The 23708-nt window shown below is 57.0% G+C and overlaps 1 protein-coding gene across 2 annotated transcripts in view; it reads right to left on the minus strand.

The window, feature by feature from the left end:
• Positions 1-23505, minus strand: part of PWWP3A (PWWP domain containing 3A, DNA repair factor) — a 56419-nt gene extending 32914 nt beyond the window's left edge. Inside the window, exon 1 of one of the 2 annotated variants that reach the window (XM_067033227.1) lies at positions 23369-23505. The gene's annotated coding sequence lies outside the window, so the exon portion shown is untranslated. The remainder of the gene's footprint in view (positions 1-23368) is intronic. The other variant, XM_059060328.2, reaches the window with a different exon arrangement.
• Positions 23506-23708: the final 203 nt, after the last annotated feature.

Here is a 23708-nt window from a genome sequence, read left to right on the forward strand (position 1 = left end):
AAAAGAACATATAGTTTCCTTTAAAATGGTCCTACAGAGATGCCACCAGCGATTAAAAGAAGTATTTCCTTCTGAGATCCAAGGAAGGGCACGTACTTTCTTTTTAAATATGAATGACCAAACACCTGAGTATTTTTTTTTAAGGACACAAAAATGTTACTTTTTGTTTTCAGATTCTGAGATCTGAGGTTTTCCTTTAATTTTTTTTTTCAGAGTATGATTCCTGTTAAAGTTCAAAAACAGGACAAAGTAGACATTTCATTTAGGATTGCAGATACAAGTGGTATCCTCTCATTTTTAAAGGTCATAAAATATGAGTAAAACGCCAAAACGAAATAGTTTTAGAAAACAGAAGAGCCCAGTTATCAATGATGTGAAATATGCCAGAGGTGCTGGGTGTCTGTCCTGAGGTCTCCCCCCAGGACCTGAGTCCAGGGGACATGTGACCCGAGTTCACAGGAGACCCCGCGGAGGTGGGCCTGGACCAAGGACTCCTCCCCGAAGCCACCTCCCCAAAGCCACCTCCCCAGGCTAATAACCACGAGAAAAACACTAGACGAACCCCAGTTGTGGGGCTCGTTCTACAAACCCCCTGACCCATCCCCCTCACAACTGCCCAGGGCACCAAACGAGGCACGACTGAGAAACCGTGACAGCCCAGAGGGGCCCAGGAGGCGGGACGCCTGGACATCACGGGGGACCCTGAGGAGGTCAGGGGAGCCCGAGGAGATCTGAACAAAGCATGGGTGTCCGTTAGTCACGTCTCGAGTTCGTTGTTTGTGACAAATGTACTGCACAAGGGGAACCAGGTGTGGGGCTCCCAGCTCCTACCTATCATTATTTTAGCGTAAATCTAAAACCCCTCTGAAACCTACAACTTATTCCGAAGCGACAAGGAAAGTGAGTTTGGTTTTGAGAAATCGGCGCAGAGGTGCGGGGACAGTGGGCCCAAGGGGAGACCGGGTGGCCAGCGCCTGGCCCTTCCGAGGGTGGCGGCCTTTACGATGCCTCAGGACTGCTGGGGGGGGGGGGGAGCCACGGCTCCCAGGACGGGTTTAGCGCCCGCGGGGCAGGGACAAGGCCCGACTGTGGGGGGCGGGGAGAGGAGCCAGCAGCAGGCGTGGGGCCGGCCAGGTCCCAGCCCCCATGCGGCCCAGCCCCGTGGCTACCTCAGGCTCTCCCCTGACCCGGTGAGGGAGGGACTTGGGCAACGGGCATGTCTCCTGCACTAATAGTAAAAAGCAATGCCTGTGTTCGGTTAAAGGGCAGCTGTAACAAAGCACCACAAACTGGGAGGCTTAAACAACACCTGAGATCAGGGGTCCCAGGATGGCTCCTGCCGAGGGACCACCCGCACCCCACCCCCATCCCCACTCTCTCCCAGCTTCCAGGGGACACGGCGCCTCCCAGTGTGTCTGTGTCCAAAAGTGCCCCCTCATAAGGACACCAGTCCTGCTGCGTTAGGACCACCTGCTTCCGTGTGACCTCCCCTGAATAACTACTCCCGCAAAGACCCCGTTCCCACACAGGTCCCACTCTGAGGTGCCGGGTCAGGACTTCAACTTCTGAGTTTTTTGGGGGGGCACAGATCAATCGATAACAAAACCCGAACTCTAAGGACGCGAGTCCACATGCGACCGAAGCCGGCGCCGGCGCCCAGACCGTTCTCTCCCCTCCCTCCTGGGCACGCGGCCCGAGGCCCCGGTGTCCTGGCAGCCCCACGTGGCCACGTGACCTCTCACGTCCGGACGAGGCGCAGGCGAATCTCGCTTGGGATCCCAAGGGCCGGCCGGGCACCTGCGCGTTCCTTCCCGCCGCCCGGCCCCGGCCCGGCGCCCATCCTCACCTCCCGCGCTGGGACACCTGCTCCACACCTGCTCCCCCGAAGCTGCCCCGTGAGCCCCGCCGTGGGATCTGAGGGCGCCGCTGGGGCAGCGTTGCTCTCCCACGGGGGCCCCACCCCCTGCTGTGCGCACGACGGGGACGCCGAGGCCCCGGGTCCACCTGGACCCCCAGAGCCCAGCCAGGGGTCCCGCCCCTTGGCTGTCAGCTTCTGTGGCGATGGCCCCGTTTCCAAACGGCAGAGAGGCTGGGGCAGCTCAGCGATCGACCTGAAACCACACGCCAGGGCCAGGAGAGGAGCTTGCGTGGGCCCAGCGGCTCCCAAGCCCCAGGCTCTGCACTGCAGGGACTGACGCCGCTCCAGCGCCCGCTCCCCGGTCCTCCACCTCGGGCACCAGGACGCAGCCCCTCTCTCGGCAGGATTCTCAGAGCCAGCCTGCGGGGGCCCAGGTGGCTCCCTGCCCCATCTAGTCTCCCAGGGCCCACACTCTGAGGCCCGGGCCTCGGTCTGGGTCCCTGGGGGAGGCTTAGGGGTGGAGGGGCTCTCTGCGTCTGCCCCCTGGCCACGCCCAGCATTCCCCAGACCCTCAGCCTGCCCAGCTCACAGAAGCTCTATATACAGTTTGTCTCAAGGCCACGGACGTGGCTGCTGAGGGCCCAGGCACAAAGAACATTCACAATTTCCAGAGCAGGTGTTAGAACACAGCTCCCAGACGTGTCCCTACCCTGGTCCCAGGACCTGTGGACATGTCATCTCCCATGGTGAGGGTCCTCATAAGAGGGAGGCGGGAGGGTCAGAGGCAGAGAGAGACGGGAGAGGCTGCGCCGCTGGCTGTGGGGATGCAGGAGGGGCCGCGAGCCAGGGATGCGGTGCCTCTAGAAGCTGGGAAAGGCGGGAACCGCTGCTCCCCTGGAGCCTCCGGAAGGACCAGCCCTGCCCAGGCCTGGGTTTAGCCCCGTGAGACCCCAGTCGGACTCTGACGTCAGCACTGCGAGAGAACCAAGCTGTGTGGTTTTCAGCCACCAAGATTGTGGTGACTTGTTCCAGCCGCCATCGGAAACACCCGACAGTGAGAAGCCCCAGAAAATCAGCCTCAGGGTCACGCAGAGCTCCCTGTGGCTCCAAGGACCTAATGCTTCAATGACAGCCTGTCCTAAACAATAAGAACACAGTCTGCTTATCGAAACGCTTTACATGTTCCTGCTCCAGTGGGGGCCCCAGGAGGTGCTGCAAAAGTGCTGAGCAGCCGTTTGAAGAGGATGCCACAAGTGCAGGACCCTGGGTGGGGGACTGAGAACCACCAGCTGGCCGGTTCCCATGCGGCCGCCGGTTCCCATGCGGCCGCCGCACCCAAGCAGGTGTAGCTCTAAGCCCAACAGGAAACTAACAATGCTTCTTGTCCCACCGTTCCCAAGTTGTTCTTTTTTTTTTTTTTTTTTTTTTTTTTTGCATTACGCAGGCCTCTCACCGCTGTGGCCTCTCCTGTTGCGGAGCACAGGCTCCGGACGCGCAGGCTCAGCGGCCACGGCTCACGGGCCCAGCCGCTCCGCGGCACGCGGGATCTTCCCGGACCAGGGCACGAACCCGTGTCCCCTGCATCGTCAGGCGGACTCTCAACCACTGCGCCACCAGGGAAGCCCAAAAGAGTCAATTTTTAAAAATAATACATATACATTTTTTATTTACACATGTTTGTATATGTATAATTAGTTTAGTGGATATTTTCTGCTCTCTTTTCTGAGTTCTCTCCAAAATTTCTACCACTTAAAAACTTTGTAATTTAGGGCTTCCCTGCTGGCACAGTGGTTGAGAGTCCGCCTGCCGATGCAGGGTTTGTGGGTTCGTGCCCCGGTCCGGGAAGACCCCACATGCCGCAGAGCGGCTGGGCCCGTGAGCCGTGGCCGCTGAGCCTGCGTGTCCGGACCCTGTGCTCCGCAACGGGAGAGGCCACAACAGCGAGAGGCCCGCATACCGAAAAAAAAAAAAAAAAAAAAACAACTCTGTAATTTTAAAAAGTGCTTTTATGAAACCTACGATAACAAATGCTGGAGAGGGTGTGGAGAAAAGGGAACCCTCCTACACGGTTGGTGGGAATGTAAGTTGAAGAAAACTCTAATTCAAAAAGATATATGGGGGTTTCCCTTGTGGAGCAGTGGTTAAGAATTCACCTGTCAATGCAGGGGACCAGGGTTTGAGCCCTGGTCCGAGAAGGTCCCACATGCTGCGGAGCAACTAAGCCCGTGCGCCACAACTACTGAGCCTGCGCTCTAGAGCCCACGAGCCACAACTACTGAGCCCATGTGCTACAACTACTGAAGCCCGCGCACCTAGAGCCCATGCTCTGCAACAAGAGAAGCCACTGCAATGAGAAGCCCACGCACCGCAACGAAGGGTAGCCCCCGCTCGCCACAACTAGAGGAAGCCCATGCGTAGCAATGAAGACCCAATGCAGCCATAAATTAATTAATTAAATACTTTTTTTTAAAAAAGTTATGTGCACCCCTATGTTCATAGCAGCACTGTTTACAGTAGGCAAGACAGGGAAACAACCCAAATGTCCATCGACAGATGAATAAATAAAGAAGATGCGGTACATATACACAGTGGAATACTACTCAGCCATAACAAAGAACAAAATAACGCCATTTGCAGCAACGTGGATGGACCTAGAGATTATCACTAAGGGAAGTAATTTAGACAGAGAGAGACAAATACCATATGATATCACTTATATGTGGGATCTAAAATATGATACAAATGAACGTATTTACAAGAGAGAAACAGACTCACAGACATGGAGAACAGATTTGTCATTGCCGAGAGGGAGGGGTGTGGGGGAGGGATGGACTGGGAGTTTGGGGTCAGCAGATGCAAACTATTATACACAGGATGGATAAACAACAAGGTCCTACTGTAGAGCACAGGGAACTATATTCAATATCCTGTGACAGAATATAAAAAAGAATGCATATATGTGTATAAATAAATTACTTTGCTGTACAGCAGAAATTAACACAACAATATAAATCAACTATACTTCAATAAAAAATAAATTTAAAAAAAATGCTTTTATGGACCCTTGGTGCGTATGATGCGTTGATCTTCCTCCCAAAAAGCCATCACCCCAGTCTGACCATGAAAAACATACCAGCAAACCCCAAGAAAGGGGCGTCCACATAACTCCGGACCCGTTCCCCTCACGACTGCCCAGGGCTCCAAACAAGGCACATCTGAGAAACCGTCACAGCCCAGAGGGGCCCAGGAGACGGGAGGCCTGGGTGTCTCGGGGGGCCCTGCAGGGTCCTGGGGCAGAGAGCATGTGGGCTTCAAGGAACCCTGACACAGCAGTCAGTGTGGGATTGTTAGTTGTGAGCGACGTACCAGGACACGGTAAGATGCTGTCTATCAATGGGGGGCACTGGGGGCAGGGCACATGGCAACCGTGCGCCATCTTTGCAACTTTTCTGTGACTCTAAGACTGTCTGAAAAAATAAAGTCTATTAATAATAGTGAGAACAATAATAAAAGGTCCAGAAAATTCTTTACAAGCATGGAGTTCCTTGGCCCGTGAAGCAGTCAGCCCGGTTTGTCCTGGGGGCGGCCAAGGGGTCATTCTCTCACGGGCAGCGGGCGCCCGGCTAAGGCTGGCGCTGCACGCCGCACGTCCGGTCCCCTAGAGCCACTAATCCTTCCGCCCTGGACCAGGGCCCGCCCTGACCTGGGACTGGGAGTCGGGGGTCCCTCTGTACCCGTAGGCATCCACACGCCCCCACTCCCACCCTGCCCCAGCCCCAGGCGGCACACGGAGGCGTCCGTCTCCCGGCCCTGACGCAGTTTTGAAACTATTTACATTTTCACCTCCAGGCAGATGATGGGTTTCACTCGTGTTTGGAAGGTTTCTGTGATACAATTTGCGTACCTGGTGCGCTCCTGGGGGCCAGGAGCCTGGTCCTTCCCGCCCAGGCCTGTGCAAAAGCTCTGCTGTATGTCCCGAGAGATTCCCACGCCCGCAGCAGCTCCAGGGTCCAGCCTCCCGGGCTCAGGGTCTCCCGGTGCGGCGGGCCCTCCCGCACACGCACCGCGGCCTCACCTGCGCCTTTTCGCTGGGCCCTGCAGGAGCGCAGGTGACCCCCTGCAGCCAGCAGTACTGCACACAGATGTGTGTGTGTGTGCCAGAGGGGCCCTGTCCAGAGAGGCTGCAGGTGCAGCGAGTAGGAGCCCAGGCTGTCGGCCGAAAGGGGGTTTCAGAGAGACGACGGGTAACTTTAGTGAAAGCGTGAGCCGCAGCATCTGGGGCCTGCTTACCGAGAATCTGTAGCCATCCAGCGTTCGACCCCACTGATGGGAGATGTCCAGGACAGACAGATCCACAGGGACGGGGAGCGGGTTCCTGGTTGTCAGGGGCTGGGGAGGGGGCGGGGGTCACTGCTGATGGGGACGCGGGGGGGGGGGCTTCCTTTGGGGTGATGGAATGTTCTGGAATTAGATTGAGGTGACAGTTGTACAACAACAAATGCCACTGAACTGTTCACTTGAAAATGGTCACTTTCACTTTATGCAAGTTTCACTTCGATGGAAAAAAAAAGAACTTCAGGCACCACTTCAGGGGGGAATTTGTCCCGTAAGCCGGGGCATCTGACGGGCCCTGCTCTGCTGGTTGGAAGATATTCTCCATAGGTGGGGCCGTGACATCCCCACCCAGGGCTTCACAGAGACAGGGACCCCCCCCACCCCCCAGTGGGAACAGCCACCACCTCTCAGCCCAGAAAGCCGTTCTGTGTGCAAGTGGGGCCCAGACATCCAGCTTCTCCCCTCCTCCCCCCACCTGCAGCCCCAGTTCCAGGAAATACAGACCCCGGGTGGGGGTGGGGATATATTAGGAGACTGGGATTGACATACACACACTGCTATGCATAAAATAGATAACCTGCGGTAGAGCACAGGGAACTGTACTGAGTGCTCTGTAATGACCTATATGGGAAAAGAATCTTAAAAAGAGTGGATATATGTATATATGTATAACTGATTATTTTTGCTGTACACCTGAAACTGACACAACACTGTAAGTCAACTATACTCCAATAAAAGTTAATTACCAAAAAAAAAGGAATACAGACCACAGGAAGGGGGTGCAGCCTGGCCCTGAGGGAGGACGGGGTGGCCAGGTACCTATGCACACCTTGGACCCCCGGTCCCCAGAGGTGCACCAGAGCAAGGACCAGCCGGCAAGGCAATCGGTCCTCGGGTGTGAATCACTGCTTGTCGCTGGGGTGCGGCCCCTGCACGCACAGCTCCACGTCCCTGCTGTTTTGCACTGATTATGCATTCAGCGGAGGAGAGGAAACGCCAACGCCTGGCCTCGTGTTTTATTCATGGATCCCTGGCTATGTGTAACCGGCACAGGTTTTTAGCGGGGAGGCCAGGCCAGCACGAGGAGCTGTGGTCCCCTCGCCGCCAGGCTTCTCTGGAGGTCAGGGGAGGGACAGCTGGCACCTCCAGGCCGCAACCCCACCGCGGGTTCTGCCCCGACAACCGGAGGCTCTGGTTGGAAATGCGCAGTGCCTGGTAACTTCCGGAACAGGCTGATGGGGGACAGAGGGCTGCTTATTAAAAGAAAATAAGACTCACCGCTGCCTGCGAGTCTTTGCTCTGCAAGCGTCTCGGAAGTTGGGTCTGCCCTCATTTCTTTTCAGCGCCTTTCTGTAATTTTGCATTTTCTATAATTTTGCACAAGGCAGCTCAGAGGGTTGGCCTGAGCTGGGCCGGGGGTTCCCGAGCCCCCCTCCCACCTGGTCACCCAGATCGGAGCCACGATCCTTGGTGGTCAGATAATCGCCCCCCGCCCTCCGCCCGAGCCCACCCTGCTGCCAGCCCCTGTCACAGCTGGTCACGGCCGGCACCGTCCCCGTCACTGTGCCCCCGAGGGGAACACACCAATCAAGGGTCAGGACGCTGCTGGGCAGGGGTGTGGCCGGTACCCGCGGAGCTGGCCGGAGGGGCTGCGAGGACCCCTCCCCCGCTGCTCCCCTGAGAGCCCCCCAGTGCCTGGACGACGAGGTTCTGACCGTGGCCACCATCGGCCAAGAGCTGTCAGCCCGCCTTGTTCAGCAGGTGGAAAGGAAGGTGTCGCGTATTGTCTCCCCCAAGGGACGCACGGAACAGCGACAAAGACAGCCAGCCAGGAAGGGCCCCGGGTCCCCACTTTCCACAGCGGCTGCAGGGATGGCAGACAGCAGCAGGCGGGGACGGCAGAAAACCCGGGACGACGGTCGCATTGTGCGCCCAGCTCCTCACCGCGCCACGGGCCGCGGCTTTCTGCAACCGTGTCCATCCGATTTCGGGAGAACCAGACCCCGGGGGAGGGTTCAGCGGCCCACTGTGCCCCCGCCTCCCCTCCACCCCCGCCAGGCCTGGGGTCCCGCTGAGCACTGGCCCGCACGGCGTGTCCGGGGTTGGACGCCAAGGCCTGGGCCTCGTCCCCTTGTCATACGACCGGCGGAGCAGCGGCGGGTCACCCCCTCGCCCCGGCAGCTCACTCGGTCCCTGCCAGCCCACCAGGGTCCCCCTCCAGGCGTCAGTCTGCCCTCCCTTCCACATCGGATCAGGGAGCTCTGCCTGCGCGCTGTGGGTCAATGTTCAGGGCCTGTTCAGGGAGGACTGAATGTAATCTGCAGGAAAATTTCCAGAAGGCTAAAGGAAGCAACATTCTGCTTGCAGCCAAAGGAAAACAAACTCAGAACACGGCACGGAATTTCCTGCCTGGAGCAGTGGGCAGGGGGGCTGGGGTGGGGGTGGGGGGCGGCGGCTCTCCGGCCTGCACGTGGGGCTTCCTGGGCAGGGGAACGGGGTGCGCAGCCAACCTGCACGGCCCCATTCATTCGCCCCCTGCACTTCGCAGATACGGACCATCTCTGCCCGCGGGGTTCAGGGTCATCCTGGGGCCATCGAGAAAGAAGACGGAATGTCCCGCCAGCCCCAAACCACACCGCTCAGCACCGCCACACCTCTCTCCCACCACCCAAGCCAGACAGGAGCGCTCAGTCCTGGCAAGAAGGAAGGAGACAAAGACCCAGAGGAAAAAAATGGACCAGAGACAAGGCAGCAGATGTCAGAAGACACACAACCACTAAAGATACCCGAGGGGGAGAAAAAAGGATCGCATCACCCGTGATCGCACACAAGTTAGAGTAACCACCTACCTCGGGGGCTTTTTAAATCGTCCAAGATGGAAAAGGAGGTCCACCCGGCCTTGCCCGGCCAGCAGGCATGAGGACCTGAGCCGCCCTCCTGGAGGGCAATTAGGTGACTTCTGTCCAGAGCCCTCGCGGGGCGGGGGGGGCTGCCCCCTGGGAAAAGTCCCAGCGAGCGTCAAGCCATGGCCCTGACCGGAAGGAGGACGGTGCAGACACCAAAACCTCTGTCCCAGGAGAACAAGCCACATGGGGAAAGGGCCATGATGGTGAAACACTGTTAAGCTTCAAACGGGTTACAAATCAGCAGGCAAAACACCTCTGATCGGGAAAAGAAAAGTGGATGAGCACGTGCACACAGGCGCTCAGATACACGCACGCACGCACGCAAGCACGCGCGCACGCACGCACACGCACGCACGCGCACGCACACGCACACGCACACGCACGGACACGGCGGGGCTAGGGTCTCACACCCCACGGTGCCAGTGTGGGTCCTGGGAGGAGAACTTTGGGTGAGTTTGTGGCTTGGTCTGGAGTGCTTTTCTGCGCTTTTCACGCCTTCTCCCACGCTGGTGTCCCATTGTCACAAGCAGTAAGAAGACAAGAAGCGTCTGTAATGGGCAACGAGCCACAGCGAGACCCGGGAGCTGGCCAGCCCTCAGGCGAAAGGGCAGGCATCCAGGAGCCAGCTTTGCACCCCGACCCAGCACTGACACTAATTCCCTGTCGGAGCAGGGGTTATCACTGCCCTTGCGTGACCCTCCTCTGGCAAACGGTGACACCTGTAAAATCACAGACTGTCGGCTCTGCAGAGACCACGTATAATGACGGCTTCCAGCCATCCATCCGGGCACTGAAGGACATCACACACACACACACACACACACACACACACACAGGCTGCCCAAAATATAGGCGTGTATTTTCCAAAAATTAAAAACTGCTTTTTTTGTTGTTTGTTTGTTTGTTTGTATGGTAAAAATACCTCCTTGTGTAAAAACTTTGTAAACATTCAGAAAAAGGAGAAAGGAGACACTCCCCCAGACCGGATGGATGTCACCGTCCCGGGAATAACCCCATTGGAGAGTCTGTGTGTTTTTATACGAACAGGATCATATTTTTTATGCTGCTTTATTATTTTTTTTTCTACTGTATTTGGAGCTAATGACAGAATCACATCAACATGCACAGACAGCACGGAGAGGCCCACCTACCCATCACCCAGCTTCCCTCCACGGTCAAAACCAGGAATCTGATGCTAAGATGCTACATAACGTCGGGCATGTGTAGACTCCTTTGTATCAGTTGTCTCACTGCATCTCCCGTGTAGATTCCTGTAACCATCACCCCAGTCAAGATCCATGCCTCACCAACACCTCCCCCACCACCGGCACCACGATTGTTCTCTGCCTCTGTCATCCTGAGAATGTTCTATAGATGCAACCAAGCATGCAGCTTGGAGCCTCTGGAGCTTAGCGCAGTACCCAGGAGAGGCCTGCACCGTGTCGCCCATCCCCACGGCCGAGGAACATTCCATGGCGTGCACGTCCCAGCCGGCACGGCCAGTCACTTCTTTAGGGCATCTGGGTTGTTTCCCATTGGGGGCTTTCGAAAATAAGCTGCCCTGCACGTTTGTACACAGATTGTGTGCAGGACGTGAATGTTCATTTCTCTGGGATGAACGCCAGGGATAAACACAGCAATTGCTGGGGCGCGTCCTAAGTGTTTTACATGCTGTCTGGCGAGCTTGACACCAGCATAGCGGGGACAATATCCCTCACCGCTGGATACGCTCGTTTACAGGGGCTGCGCAGGGTCCCCTCCACACAGAGGTGAGTCCCTGGGTTCCTCGGAGATGAACGTGCAGGTCGCTGGCGGGTATGCAGCCCCAGACACACGGCGCCCGCTGACTGCTGTGACTCAGGCCACACTTTTCTAGAAGTGGGTCAAGGACTTGTGCTCGGGTTGATATGTGGGGCCACATGCCCTCCAGCGCGTTTAAACTTTTTCTATGTTGCCTTTTTTTTGGTACATTGAGATATCATTGACATATAACATTGTGCTAATTTCAGATGTACAACCTAATGATTCCATATTTGTGCATATTACGAAATGATCACCACGATGTCTAGTTCACCTCCTTCCACACTTAGTTACAAATTGTTTTTTCTTGCTTTTTTTTGGCCATGCTGTGCCGCGTGCAGGATCTTAGTTCCCCCTACCAGGGATTTAACTCTTGCCCCCTGCAGTGGAAGCTTGGAGTCTTAACCACTGGACTACCAGGGAAGTCCCAAATTATTTTTTTCTTGTGACGAGAACTTTAAATATCTCTATCAGCAACTTGCAAACACAGGATACAGTGTTAACTATAGTCAGCGAGCTGTAAGTTACCTATCTTGTAACTGGAAGTTTGTACTTTCGGACCCCCTTCGCCCAATTCTCCACCACACCCCCTCTGACACCCACCCATCAGTTCTCTGCATCTATGAGCTTGGGGTTTTTTTTTAATTATTTATTTTATTTATTTATTTATGGCTGCGTTGGGTCTTCGTTGCTGCTCGCAGGCTTTCTCTAGTTGCGGCGAGCCGGGGCTACCCTTTGTTGCGGTGCGCGGGCTTCTCATCGCGGTGGCTTTTCTTGTCGCGGAGCATGGGCTCCAGGCATGTGGGCTTCAGTAGTTGTGGCATGCAGGCTCAGCAGTTGTGGCGCACGGGCTTAGTTGCTCCGCGGCACGTGGGATCTTCCCGGCCCAGGGCTTGAACCCGTGTCCCCTGCATTGGCAGGCAGATTCTTAACCACTGCGCCACCAGGGAAGCCCTGAGCTTGGTTTTTGTTTCAGATTCCACGTTGGAAGTGAGATCGAACAGTATCTGTCTTTCTCTGACTTATTTCACTGAGCACGTGTTAAACCTTTAAAAATAGATGATTCAGACTATATATAAAATAGATAATAAGGACCTACTTACTGTAGAGCACAGAGAACTGTAATCAATACTCTGTAATAAGCTATATGGAAAAAGGATCTAAAAAAGAGTGGATATATGTATATGCGTAACAGATTCACTTTGTTGTACAGCTGAAACTAACACAACATTGTAAATCAACTGTACTCCAATAAAAATGTTAAAAATAGATGACTCAGGACATCGGTAAGAAAAAAAAAATAAGTGTTTTTACCAATATATATCATATATATAATATATGAAGGATATATACAGTGTAGCCAGTTTAAATCTCTATCAGTCACACAGCCCCGTCCAAAACGCACACACACACAAAAAGGCATCTCCTTTTGGGTGACGTCTTTGGCTGTTGGGCTAAACATCACTCCCATCAAGAACTGCATTTTCACTGAGTTTGCCCATTTTTCTCCTGGGTCGTTGGTCGTTGTTGATTCACAGCAGAGATTTGTATATTAAGGATATTAATTGTGTGTCCCAGTGGCTACACATACGTAATCTGTTGTAAACTTTTCAGTGGTCAGATCGCTGCGTGTTTTTTATTGATGGTTTCTGGCATTTAGAGCAGATTTGGGCAGGATTCCCTCATCCCAAGACTAAAAAGAAACTTATCTGAAATTTCTTCTAGGACTTTATGGATCTGTGAGTGACCCAAGGATGTCTTTTTCAAGTGAACTTTTTTACTGTGGAATAATTTGAGATTTTCAGAACATTTGCAAAGGCAGCGCGTTGTGTTCCGACACCCGGATCCTCACGGGAACCTCTGATGGGGGCGGGGGGTGCACCCCTAACAAGGAAAGCAGCCTTTCTTTGATTTCACCCATTTTTCCACTTCTTTCTGCTCCTGGACCCCATCGAGGATTTCCCATTTCAGTTCTCATGTCTCCCCAGGCTTCTCCGGCCAGAAGTTATTGTCATATAAGGATCTGCTTGATTTCCCCACCCCCGGTGGCATTTACACGAAATTTACACAACTTTAGAGTCCATTCTAATCTCTAAAGGCGGGTTTTCTCATCCCTGAGCGTTGTGGGTTGCCTTGTGTTCCCTGGAAAGATAGGTCCACGTCCCAATGCTCGAAACCTGTGAACGGGGCCTTATTTGGAAATCGGGTCTTTGCAGTTGTGATCAAGTTAAGATGAGGTCGCACTGGGTTAGGGTGGCCCTGATGCAATGGCTGGTGTCCTTGTAAGAAGAGGGACATTTGGACACAGACGCACAGGGAGTGGCCACGTGACCACGGAGGCAGAGATCAGGATGATGCATCTTCAAACCAAGGATTACCAAGAAACCACCAGACACTGGAACAGGTGGGAAGGACCCTCCCCTGGAGCCTCCGGAGGGGGCATGGCCCTGCCACACCTGGATCTTCACCTTCTGGCCTCCAGACCTGGAAGGAAATAAATCCTATTGGTTCTGGGGGTTTTTACAATAAATTTATTTATTTATTTTTGGCCGCGTTGGGTCTCCGTTGCTGCGCGCGGGCTCTCTCTAGTTGCGGCGAGCGAGGGCTACTCTTCGTTGCGGTGAGTGGGCTTCTCACCGTGGTGGCTTCTCTCGTTGCGGAGCGCGGGCTCTAGGCAGGCAGGCAGGCAGGCTTCGGTAGTTGTGGCACGTGGGCTCAGTAGTTGTGGCTCGCGGGCTCTAGAGCGCAGGCCCAGTAGCTGTGGCGCACGGGCTTAGTCGCTCCGCGGCACGTGGGATCTTCCCGCACCGGGGCTCGAACCTGCGTCCCCTGCATCGGCAGGCGGGTTCTCAACCACTGCGCCACCAGGGAAGCCCTAAATCCTATTGTTTGAAGCCACCCAGTTTGTGGTCGTTTGCCACGGCTGTCCCAGAAAACCGTATACCCAGCCACCCTGCAGAGCTCTGGGCGCACAGCGCAGGAGGACGACCGGGCCAGGGCCAGGGGACGCTGAGTGGCTGCGGCACGTGGGGACACCCTCCTAAATGCCGCTTCGGAGCTCCCCCCGATGGGGAGCCTCTCTCCAAACCGGCTCTCCTACAGAGGGAGACACCACAGAGGCCGGTGCCCCACATCTGCATTGATTATGAAAACCGCAGGTAAAAGCTCAGAGACCAAATGTAGCATCTCTGCCACAACGCAGGGCAGCCAGGCTGGCTGTTTGCGGGTGCATGGCTGGTGGAGCATGATACAGGCAGCCTCTGTGCAAAGCAGGATGGCGGGCCCCCCAAATTAAACATTGACTCACCATGTGAACCAGCAATCCCACCTCTGGGTCACCTCTGGGCGCAAGCAGGGTCTCAGAAAGATATTTGCACACCCATGTTCACACCAGCGTGCTTTACAACCGCCAAGAGGTGGAAAGAGCCCAAGTGTTTATCAATGGATGATGGAGAAACAAATGTTGTCCATACACACAGTGGGATATTATTCAGCCTTAAAAAGGATGGAGATTCTGGGGACTTCCCTGGTGGTCCAGTGGGTAAGACTCCGTGCTCCCAATGCAGGGGGCCTGGGTTTGATCCCTGGTCAGGGAACTAGATCCCACATGCATGCCTCAACTAAGGAGCCCGCCTGCCACAACTAAAGGAGCTGGTGAGCCACAACTAAGGAGCACGGCTGCCTGAAAGAAGACCTGGCACAACTAAATAAATTAAATTTAAAAGCAAAAGAAAAGGATGAAGATTCTGACACCTGCTACAACGTGGACGGACCCTGAGAACACGACGCTCAGTGAGAGAAGCCAGACACAGAAGGACACACAGGGCGTGATTCCATTGATGGGAAACGTCCAGAACAGGCAGATCCACAGGGACAGAGAGTGGGTTCGTGGTTGTCAGGGGCTGGGGAGGGGGAGGGAGGTAGACTGCTCATGCGGACCGGCTTCCTTTTGGGGTGATGGAATGTTCTGGAATTAGAGGTGATGGTTGCACAATCTTGTGAATGTACAAAATCCCACTGAAATTTTTGCCTTAAAATGATTAATTTTATGTTGTGTGAAGTTCATCTCAATTAAAAGGTTGCCTTCCTAATTTCTGTTCTTCGTATTGCAGAAGTCAGGCATGGTCGCTGCTAACTAAAGCCCTCGGAAAAGTCTGTAGCCCTCCAGGAAGCTCGCACCTGTGTTCAAAGTTCTCTCCGGGGAGAGAGGTCTGTGCAGACAATGCTGTTTTTATGTAACAGTGAAAAAGTAATGTCAGTTACAGCTGTGGTCCCCAAGCTAAGGGCAGCTCACTCCACCCCTGTGGGCTGCGAAGGACCTCAGAGCCCACAGAGTCAGGAGTGGCTGCTGATGAGGGTCCCAGGCCCACCCATCCTTCTGGGGGGGGCCTTCTCCAGCGGGATCGCTGCTCTCGCGTCTGCAAATCTGAGCCTCGCGTCTGCTTCAGGCCCAGAGGGGCTGCTGGGTCCCTGCCCCAGGCCCGGAAAGAGGGGAAGGAGACCCGTGGCCTCTCCCAAGCCCTAGCTCATCCCCACCGGGCACTGCCCAGACATGATGCACTCTTGGGAGACTGGGACGCCAGCCAAGCCCCAGGCCCTGACCGCTGTGTCTGAGCCGCTGCAGGGCTCAGGACTCTGCAAGTGACTCCATACCAGCCCAGGCCGGGGCAGGGGATGGGTGTCCCACTGCTCCCACTTCACAGCCAAGAACACCGAGGCTCACGGAGGTCTCAGCAGGCCCCAGCCCCAGCCAGGGCAGGGCTGAGATCTTCCAGGACCCCCATGCGCCACCTCGCTGTGCTCAAGCCCCCAGCCTCCCGAGGCCCCCTGCCCCCAGAGCTCGAAGCCAGGGCCCTCGCACGGGGCACCTCGGGGAGGGGAATCGTCTGTTCTCCTTAAGCCTCCATCTTTAAGCCGGCCGTTGCCTTGGCAACGGTCTGTGGCTGACCTTTGCGCGGGAAGAAAGGGTGACCCTCCCAGTGCAGCCCCCCTCGCTGCCATCCCCACCCCCCGCCCCACCGCGGTTTAAAGGCATCTGTCTAAACAATACATTATGGATTTCTCTGCCGGTGCTCTCAGCCTGAGAATTTCAACCCAGGAGCTCCACCGTGTCCTAAACTTGAGGAGGGAACGGTGTCCTGGGAAGAGGGTGCTGGAAATGCACGCTCTGGGCTGGGGTGGGCCTGGGAATCAGCGAACGCTGCCCGGAGGGCCCAAGACGCAGTCGGGCCAAGATCGGGGCCCCAGCCTCAGTCTCCCCCTCTGTACCCTGGACCCAGCAGGACCCAGCAGGTGGAGGTGACTGGAGCCCGTAAGAAGCAGTTCCCCAAGCAGAGCCACTGCCACGCCAGGCACAGGGACGCGCTGGTCAGTGTGCAAACCAGGCCCCTCCTCTATTGCCCTGGACGGGGAGGAGACTCCCAGGCTGCAGCCGGTCAAGGCCCGGGGTCATCACTGGGCCCGGTGCCCCCTCAGGGGTCAGACAAGGGCTGAGGGCGGGAAGGGGCGGCTGGCTCAGTCGGGCCACCCCCCCACACGACGGTGAGTGGCTTCGGGCACCAGGACCCTCGTCGTCACCAGGCACAGGAACCCACCCCCAGGCCCTTCCCTCCAATTCCGGAAACAGTGAGGGAAACAAGGAAATGAGATCAGGGAGGAGAAATTTTCCTCCAAGTTCCCGTTGGGAGGATTTCTGCCCTGGGCTCCTTTCCCCAGCTCCAGGCAGCCCCCCCCCCCCGTGCCTGGCCCTCCTGATGGGCCCACCATCGGATCACGTCCCTCCCCTGCTCCAAACTCTGCTGTGGCTCCCCAGGGACCTCGGGGGAAAACCAAACTCCTCCCTGAGGTCCCCCAAGCCCTCACTGGCCTCCCCACACCAGCTGCCCAGAAGACCTGCAAATACACCTGGCTGTCCCCGACCTCAGGGCCTTTGCACTGGCTGTGTCTTCTGCCTCAAGTCACCTCAAGACACTCCTCCCCTTTCAGCTCAAATGACACTTCCTCTGAGAAGGCCTCCTGTTCCCTCCCTTAGAGCTTGTTGAGACAGACAGGGAGAGATTGAGGCAGAGGGAGATCCAGGCAGCTTTTGGAGCTCACAGATTGCCGGCTCCCTGAGGACAGGCACCGGCTCTGTCTTCATTTTTATTTTATTATCTTTTAAAATTTCATTTCATGTTCAGACACAGTGCACGTGGATTCCATGCCACACCCTGTTCCAGGCGCTTTACAAATACAGACCCACTGGACCCCTAACCACCCAGTTACCCCGATGGCTGAAGGTGGAAACTGAGGCCAAGGGAACAGGTCTCTCTTTTCCTGCTGCTCCCCTACACCCAGAGCACACAGTCGGTGCTCAATGAATGCACACGTATTATGTGTTATGATACCAGTCATTGGATGAGGGTTCACTCTATTGACCTCATCTTCACTTGATCACATCTGCAAGGACCCTATTTCCATACACGGTTCCATTCCGGGGCTTGGGACTCGGACACATCTCTCTGGGGACACGATTCCACTCATAACGGCACGTCAGCAGGTCTGGGCCCTCCCTCCTCCGCCCCCCTCTGCACCGAACCCTCGGCCTCCCACCCTTCCCCACGAGGTCTGGGGAGATGCCGTGAGCGTGCCGAGGGCAGCGCCTGAGGCCCCACGGCCTGAAATATTGGGACCTGACATTAAGAGGGGCCCCTCTTAGGGACTTCCCTGGCGGTCCAGTGGTTAGGACTCCTCACTTTCACTGCCGAGGGCACAGGTTCAATCCCCGGTCGGGGAACTAAGATCCTGCATGGCACAACCCAAAAGAAAAACAGAAGGCTCCCCCCTTAGATCCAGAGTCAGGCCAGGAGGCCCTTCCTGGGGGCCTGGGGCGCTCGGGGCCAGCAGAACCCAAGGGTGTCTGAGCCCTTTCCTGAGTCCCTACTGCCACGGCTGGCATACGGCAGGTGCTCACAGATGGGGCCACCCCGGAGCTTCGGGACGCTGGGAGCGGACATGAGGCAGCCCCTAGGCCCCCGGGGGTCCTGACCTGGCGGCATCGGCTCACCCTCAACCCCAGACTCAAGAGGACTCATGCGGCTGCTGGCCCAAGGCCACAGAACAGAACCACCCGAACAGCTGCGGCGTGGGGTTCAGGGAGCTGCTGGGCTCAGGGGGCCCGGGAGGGAGGCCGCTGGCCTGGCAAAATTGTGCCCGGCCCCAGCTCCTCCTGTGTCCCTCTGTGTCCGTCCCTCTCTGTGTCTCCCACCCATTGTGTGGCCTTTGGCCCCCGTCCTCTCTGGCCTCTGTCCAGCAGTCTCCACTCTGTCTCTGAGACCTCCTTCAGGAGAAGGAGATGGATGCGAGGGCAGGGACTTATGCAACCCCTCCTCCTTGAGGACCGGGACGCAGGTCACCTGGCACCCCAGGCAGAGCAGGGCAGCTTCCAGGGAGGGCCCGGAACCTGCCAGCTGCCTAGCCAGCGGAAAAGGGGGCTTTAGTGCCCCCACCAGGCTGTAGGCATCAGGTGGGTGCTACCCACCCCCAGGCCGGGCTCAGGGACCCCATCCCCTGCCCTCCCCACGTCTGCACAGCAGGTGCGAACTCGCTCCTCTGGGACCACCCCTCCAAGGTCAGGGACCAGAGGAGGAAAGTGGCCTTCCTGGATTTCTGGACAGAAAACCGAGGGGTCGTGGACACTGGGACACCCCCTCCACATGCCCAGCTTGCCCTCCAACAACAGCGGTGGTGAGACCCCCATCTGCGGGAGCATACAAGCCGGGACCCGCTGCGCAGTTGCCTTTAAATGAAAAGCAAGTCCGGGCACAGGCGTTGTCCCGGTGTGACATGAACACATTAGGTGCTGTTAAAGCCCTTTGGCCAATGGAGACACCGGGGTCAGGGCAGGGCCACCCGGAGACACTCGGGGTCCATGCCCCTGACCCCGCATGAGTCTTTTTCCCGGAGCTGCAGACGCCCCGACCCGCAATATGCTTCTGGCCTTGGTGGGCCTTGACCTTGTGTGAGGGTTTCATGCACAAGGCAAGGGATGATTAAAGGGTTTTCAAGAACAGCATCCCCTTGGGCTTCCCTGGTTTCGCAGTGGTTAAGAATCCGCCTGCCAATGCAGGGGACATGGGTTCGAGCCCTTCTCTGGGAAGATCCCACATGCCACGGAGCAACTAAGCCTGTGCGCCACAACTACTGAGCCTGCGCTCTAGAGCCCGCAAGCCACAACTATTGAGCCCATGTGCCACAACTACTGAAGCCCACACACTCTAGGGCTCATGCTCCGCAACAAGAGAAGCCACGGCAATGAGAAGTCCGCGCACTGCAAAGAAGAGTAGCCCCCGCTCGCCGCAACTAGAGAAAGCCCACGCAGCAACGAGGACCCAACGCAGCCAAAAATAAATAGATAGATAAACAAATAAAATTAAAAGAAATAAAACAAGAACAGCATCCCTGTCATAAACTCCAACAGAGTGGGAAACAGCCCAAGTGTCTCTCAGTGGTGAAGAGATAAACACCACATGATCCCTCCACACGCAGGAGCATCACTCAGCCACGTAAAGGGGTGAAGCACTGACGCTCGCTGCCACGTGGACGGACCTTGAGAACACGATGCTGTGAGAGAAGCCAGACACAGAAGGCCACACAGTGTGTGATACCACTGATGGGAAACGTCCAGAACAGGCAAATCCACAGAGACAGAGTGGGTTCCTGGCTGTCAGGGGCTGGGGTGACTGCTGATGGGGACGGGGCTTCTTTTAGGAAGGATGAAAATGTTCTAGAATCGACTGTGTTGATGGACACATAACCTTGTGAATATAGTAAAACAAATGAATCATACACTTTAAATGAATGAACTGTAAGGTATGTATCTCAATAATGTTAAAACCATGACATGCCCTCCTGCCCTGTGTCCCATTCCTCCCTGACTTTGGAAGTCCACCCCAGGTAAGGCACAACTTCGCCCTCACCCAGGGCCACATGCAAGGAGGCCTTGTCTGGAAGTCTTGCAAGGTAGTGAGCTTCCCGTCTCCAGAGGCATGCAAGCAGGGAGCAGCAAGCCGCGGGCAGGGCTCCCTGCCCTTGGTGATGAATAGCCTCTGACTCAGGCCCAGCACTGAAAATCCTGGATCTACTGGCTGCTAAAACTACCTGGTATCTCACACACTGTGCCTGGTGTAGGGGCCCCAGGGGTGAGCTCTCTGCTGAGATGGCAGCCTCAGGGCCTGGTGGGGCCGCTGCCATTGCACATACATACATGTACGTTCACATGCACACATATAACTGTTTGGGCATTTTTCCCTTCTTTTCTTCAAGTAAAGGAGCCTGTCATGGTCACGGGGCAACGGTGACACCGTGGATTTCACGGTGCTTTCATCATCGCCGGCCTGGCTCACAAAGGCCCCTCTAAGCCCTCTCCTCTATTCTCTACGTGGGAGCCTCCTCGTTCCCTATTAACTTCAAAAGTCTCAATCCCATTCGGGTGGGGACAGAGGGACAGCAGGCCGGCCGGGGGCCCTGGGGACCCTCCTTAGGCCGGCAGTGTTCCCGCAGGTCTGAGGGTCTCTGACAACCCCCCTCCCCACCTCAGCACCTCCGGAAGCAGAGGTAGAATGCTGAGCCACCCACAAGGGCCACTCCTTCCGGGCAGGAATGTCGGGAGTGGGCAGCGGGTTCTGGGCATCCAGGGGTTCAGCTGACATCATTTCTCGCAGCTGAGAAGCGTCTCTGGACCCCGACTTAGGCCGCATCCCCTGAGCCTCCGTCTCCTTACCTGGAAAATGGGGCCGATCCCACATCCCCCAGCTGTCGCCCACCCTACCCTTCCTGTCCGAGCCGGGACCCTCCCGAGCCTGGGCCATGTGGCCTCGGGAACGTCCGGCCATGCCCTGGAATTCGGATTAACCCTGAGGGCAGTGGGGAGCCTTGGATTTAGGCAGGGGAGGGTCACCGTTTGACTTGGGGTTTTGAAAAGTGCCCTGGTTGCCCCAGGAAGCAGGCAGTGTGGGGTAGTTAACCGGCCTGACCCAGAGCAGAGTCGCGGATGAGGGAAGGGGCAGATGCCATGTGTGTCGTACAAGATGGGGACAGATGGGGGGGTCAGGGAGGAGGCGGATCCCTGCGGGACCCCGGCCTGGGTGTGCTGGCCCACAGGGAGGAAGGAACCAATCAGGCTGCCTACATACGATATTCAGACACGAATCTCATCAGCACCCTGACCAACACGGAGAAAAGGACAGGACAGAATGGGAATATCCACACACGGGAGCACCACTCAGCCACGCAAAGGGGTGAAGCCCTGACACTCGCTACCACGTGGACGGACCCCGAGGACACGACGCCCAGTGAGAGAAGCCAGACGCAGAAGGACACACGGGGTGTGATTCCACTGACGGGAAACGTCCAGAACAGGCCGATCCACAGACACAGAGAGCGGGTTCCTGGTTGTCAGGGGTTGGGGGAGGGTGGGGGGTGACTGCTTATGGGGACAGGGTTTCTTTTGGGGTGATGGAATTTTCTGGAATTAGACAGAAGTCATGATTGCACCACACTGTGAATGGACTTGAAAACACTGAACTGCACACTTTGAACGGATGAAGTATGTGGTATGTGAATTACACCTCGATTAGAAACAAGAGAATCACTGGGTCTTCTGGGTAAGAATGTACCACTCACTCCATCAGTGTATGAAGCCGTCCTTTTTCAAACACATTTGCCTCCTATACTCGACCGTGACTTTCTGGAGGCAGTGGGGCACAACCCCCCCCAGCCTCTTTGTCATCAATATTGCTTGAACTGAAAGTGAGAACGGGGTCGGCACGTGGGGGAGGGTGTGCCCAGTGGGGCTGCCCTTCGCCTGATCGGCCAAGGGTCATCACACACGGGAAGGGAACGGGCCTGTGCAAAGGCCCTGAGGCAGGGACAAGATTCATTTGTTCCAAAGAAGAACAGGATGGCTGGCTCGGAGTGAGCAAGGAGGAGGGGCGGCCTATGGGGCCAGATTCCTTACTCTCAGTGCCGTGAACCCGTATAGAGAGGTGGCTGGGGAGAAGGTTCGGGGGCAGAGCAGGGTGCTGAAAGACGCTGGAACCCCAGTGCCACCCGAACAGCAGATGGCATGCTGGAGAAGGATAGAAGCCGGTGCTTTTGCGGGGGGGACACCTCCCCACAATGAAAACAAGAATGGCTGCCAGGGCAGTGTGGCCTTCCTGGGGCCCAGGACATGGGAAATGGCCACCAGATAGGCTAATCATACCGAAGGAGGGACCCAGGTGTGCTCATTACACAGAAGGGGCCCACCATGTGCTAACTGCAAAGAGGAGGCACCGCGGATGTGCCAGTTGTACAGAAGAGGAAACCCAGATATGCTAATTACACAGAGGGAACTCCATATGTGCTAATTACACAAAAGGGGGCCCACATGTGCTAATCACACAAAAGGGGGCCCACATGTGCTAATCACACAGAGGGAGCCCCACACGTGCTGTGAATGACCAAACCCTCTGTGCCTCAGTTTCCTTTTCTGAGAGATGGGTCTCCCAAGAAGACGAAGCTGTACAGCAGAAACTGACACAACCTTGGAAAGCAACTATACTCCAAAGAAAGGAAAAGAGGATGAAGGGAGAAGCCACTCGCCAGGGGGCAGGTGGAGCTGGCAGAGGCAGGAGGCGGGCACGGGGCAGGCTTGGGGTTCCAGTCAAGGGTCAGATCCGACCCTGAGGCTCTGGCAGACAGGCGACAGCCTGGGGCCGGTGGCCGACACCTGAGCCCACTCTGGCTGTCCACCGCTTGAGCCCTGCGGCTCCGTCCCTGCCCGGGCCCCGCCTGGACCCCACCCAGCTTCCCCCCTGGCCCTGCTGGGCCCCCACTCCTGCCTGTGCCCAGGCAGCCGGAGGGAGCTGGGAAACAAAGTAACTTAGACCATGTCAGTCTCCTGCCCTCACCCACCATGGCTCCCCGGTGCTCTCTGCACAAAACTCAAGTCCCCCCCTACCCATCGTGGCCCACAAAGGCCTGGGGTGGAGGCAGCCCCGCCCTGCCGCTGCCGCCTAGCCTGCGGTCCAGCCTGGGCCGGGGAGAAGCTGCCCCCGTGTGCAGGCCACTCACTCTGCCCGGTATCCCTCATGCCCCAGGTTTCAGCTGCAACACCACCTCCTCAGAGAAGCCAACCTGGGTCCTTGCCCGGGGGTGAGGAGGGGGTCCTGAGGACCTGAGAAGACCCACCCAGCCTCAGCAGCGCCCTAACTCAAAAGGACCCTCGCAGCCCCTGCACGCCGGCGGGCACCCAGCCTCAGCCTCCCCAGCCGCTTACTCGCGCCGCTGCCAGGCTGCGGGCGTTCGCTGGCAGCTGCCGAGTCTGAACTGTGCGTTCGGTTCACACACAGGCATCCGCGCGGCGGCCGGGTCAGGGGGTCGGGGGTCAAGGTCGGCCGGGTCCTCACCGCGCGCGCTCTGGACCCGCCCCTTCTGCTCCCGCGCTTACCCCTCGCAGGCTGTCCGCTCCGCGGGCGGCGCTTCCCTCTCACGGCCTCTGTTTGCAGGGCAGGGGGCTCGAGCGCGGAGGGGTCGCGGGCGTCCACCCAGCAGCGTCCGCTCAGGGCCTCCGCAGCTCCGGACCGCGGGTCCACCCGCGCCGCGTCTCCACCGGCCTCCTTGCTCCACCTAGCGGCGGCCGGAGCCGGAGCCACGCGGGGCCCAGGGAGGGCGCGGGCCGCCAGGCGCACAGCCGGGGTCGGGGCCCAGGGGGCGCGCGGGGCCCCGGGCGCACAGCCGGGGAGAGCGCGGGGCCACCAGGCGCACAGCCGGTGTCGGGGCCCAGGGAG

This window comes from Kogia breviceps, chromosome 4 (genome assembly GCF_026419965.1).
Source record: "Kogia breviceps isolate mKogBre1 chromosome 4, mKogBre1 haplotype 1, whole genome shotgun sequence".
NCBI lineage: Eukaryota > Metazoa > Chordata > Mammalia > Artiodactyla > Physeteridae > Kogia > Kogia breviceps.